The following is a 3,421-nucleotide window of genomic DNA, read 5'->3' as shown; positions in this document are numbered from 1 at the left end:
GTGAAATATCTAATAACTGCGCTAACTAGAAAAACAGTGCTCAAATTAAACCTCTGCCCCCTGCTGTTGGTCGTCCCGTAGACCCACTCCGCGTATGACATGCGAGAGAGGAATGGGATACCTAAGGCGACTGACACCCCCCGGTAAACATCCACATTAAAGGGGCACTCAAGCAGAAAGTGGTCCATGGACTCAACTTTCCCGAAACATTCCACCCGGGGACAACCGCGATCCGCTACGTTCCGGTACTTAAGATTCCCTCTTACATATAGTCTACCGTGAAAACTGAGAAACGCCACGTCCTGATATTTCTCGGGCAGTCGTTCGGAATTTAGATTTTGTAATCCCGAAGCGAGAGTCCGTGGCGCGCAGTCTTTCAAGGCCAGCGAAACGCTAAAGTGAGTGGCCAGCACCCTAGAGTCAAGGACTCGCTTGGGTGTATCCCTGACCTCCTCAACCGTCACATTCCACCGGCGTAACAACCTCACTCCCTGGGCTACCGAAGTCGGGAGATAGGAGCCGTGCCGAACACGCATGCTTTTCACTCTCCCGCCCATAAACCAGTCCTGTAAAAAGGGGTCTCCCCATTTCCTGAAACTGTGCACCCAGCCCGGTGTCTGGGGGTCATCTCTTCCGAGAGGCCCGAAGTTCCTTTTCAGAAAGTTAGTAGTCAGGACAACAACTGGGTTAACCATGGCCAACCCACCGTGTCGCCGGGCTAGGTACGTCACTTCCCGCTTAATGAGGTTGAGCCTGTTCCCCCACAACATGCGAAAGAACAAACCGAACACCCGCGAGTGAAGGCTACATGGCAAAAGACAGGTGTGACTGACGTACGTAAACAGGGGCAATACGTAGGTTTTAATCAGGTGAACCCTTTCTCTGTAGGTCAGTTTCCACCGGCAACACTCGTCTACCTTGCTGCAGGCCACAGCTAAACGTTCGGTCCAGTTGACCAACGAGTAATCTCCCGGTCCGAACTTAACCCCCAAGATTTGAATTTGGTCACGGGCCACTGGGAAACCGTCGGGGAGAGGGAATTGCTTCCCCTCCTTCCCGCACCAGAAAACTACGCTCTTGTCCCGGTTAATCCGGGAGGAAGTGGCAGCAGAATAGCTCTTCATCATTTCATCCACTGTGACTGCCTCCTGTGTGTCGGACACAATCACAGAGATGTCGTCAGCGTAAGCCAGTATCCGTAAGGGCCTTCCTGGGGTTCGGGCCACTCCTCTTAAACGACTTGCATCAACCCTTCGGATGAAGGGATCTATAGCAAAGACGTACAAGAGGGGGCTGAGGGGACAGCCCTGCCTCACCCCAGATCGGATTTTAAACGGTTTGCCTCTCCATCCATTAACAAGAGTGAAGCTTTCGGCCCCTCTATATAAAGAAATCAGCCAATTGATAAGTTTTCCCGGCAAGCCATACCTGCGCAAGACTGCCCACAGATAGTAATGATCCACCCGATCAAACGCCTTCGACTGATCAAGTGCCAAGAGATACTTATCCCCATCCTCTACCCTACACCGCTCGATGGCTTCCCTGACCTCGCAGACGGCGTCAAAGACAGTTCTGCCCTTCACGGTGCAGTATTGAGAATCAGACAAGACCTCACTTGCGACCCCCTGCAAACGTTTAAAAATGATCTTCGCCAAAACCTTCCTGTCGACATTCAAGAGTGATATGGGTCGCCAGTTCCCCACATCAGCCGTGTCGACAACTCTGGGCTTAGTTAGCATAATCACTGCCGAGGATCTCATCGAAGGAGGGAGTATCCCCCTCTCCAGGCTTTCATTAAAAACTTCGGTGAGACTAGGGGCCAGGAGACCGCAGAAGGCATGATAGAATTCGGCCGTAAGACCGTCAGGGCCCGGAGATTTTTTCCTCGTCTGCTCTAATATTGTCTCCGTGACCTCCTTGACAGTGATTGGGCTAACCAACTCATCCAGCTTTCCATGATCAATCTCAGGAAGGGAAAGACCCATCAAAAAGTCGTCCGCCTGATGTCGGCAGGGTCTCCTCTGTCCGAGGAGCTCCACATAGTAATCGCGGACAACCCTCTGTATCCCCCGAGGAGTTTCCTCCAGGACACCGAGGGTGTTCCGCAGACAGGTAATGATCTTAGCAGACTCCTTCCTTTTGCAACTAAGAAAAGGATCGGGTGAGTGGTAAGCCCCATGATCCCTTTCCTTGAGCAAGGAGGCATACCTGTCATACTGGAACGTCCTCATCATGGATTTGACCCTAGAGATGTCCCCGGGATCACCTCGTTGCGACACCAGACAGTCTAACTTGCACAGGAGCCCGAGATAAGTCCTGTACTTTGAGGACTGGATGTTCTGAGAAAGAGAGCGAAATAAGGCACGGGTTCTTACCTTCACCATCTCCCACCACTCAGACTTCGTCGTGCAGAATTCCGCAACGGTGACCTGGTCATGAAAGAAGTTCTCGAAAGCCTGCTGAACCCAGCCTTCTGTCAAGATGTCAGAATTAAGTCGCCAAATCCCTTTACCTCTTAGCGGAGCCTGCGAGACATTTAACAGACAGGTAAGAATAAAGTGATCGGAGAACTCCACCGGTTTAAGCACAAGTGCCGTCACCGGAAGAGACTCCTTAACATAAATCCTATCTATCCTACTCTGGCAGTTACCTCGCTGATATGTGTAACCTGTGAGGTCTGGGTTGTGCTTAATATGCACATCTACCAAGCCTGCCTGCCTGACTATTCTAGTAAGGGCCAAAGCGTCGTATCCCGGTTTGTCTTTGCCACCTTTCCTGTCTTTGGTCCTAGTAACGGTATTAAAATCACCAGCAAAGACAATATGCCGGGACGTGTAGAGGAAAGGCTCTATCTCGTTAAACAGACGCTTCCTCTCCCACTTGGTCTGGGGGGCATAGATATTAATCAGACGGAGAGGCTGCCTGCCTACCGACACATCAAGAACTACGCACCTACCCTTCGTTATCTCAATCACCCTATTGAACGTTATGTCCACACCCTGGAACAGGATGGCAACTCCCCCGTAGCCCTCCGTGGCTAGTGAAAAAAAGGAGTGCCCCCATCTCCAGTCGCGTTTAGCTGCATGCAGGGCCCCCAGGGAGTCCAGGCGGGTTTCCTGGACAAAGATTATATGGTAGTTCTCCCTGTGCCAGTTATCATAGGCTATAAATCGGGCCCTGCACGTCTTAATACTAGCCACGTTATGAGTGGCTAAGGATAGTATGGGGAGAGTCGCCATCAAGGGTGATGAGAATGAGGAGACTTTCCCTTTTTCCGTACGTTCTCACCGTCCGAGTCTGAGGGGTACCTTTTCGCGGAGAGCCCCGCGGGCAAGGCGTCCTCCTCCGGAATCGGCACCTCTACCAACTCGCTATCCTCCACCTCTGCCAGGTGTCCTCGAGCTTCCGCGGCCCTTCCACC

Source organism: Sceloporus occidentalis, unplaced genomic scaffold (genome assembly GCF_023333645.1).
Source record: "Sceloporus occidentalis isolate IW3139 unplaced genomic scaffold, rSceOcc1.0.p SCAF_359, whole genome shotgun sequence".
Classification (NCBI taxonomy): Eukaryota; Metazoa; Chordata; class Lepidosauria; order Squamata; family Phrynosomatidae; genus Sceloporus; species Sceloporus occidentalis.
This window is presented reverse-complemented; position numbering follows the sequence as displayed.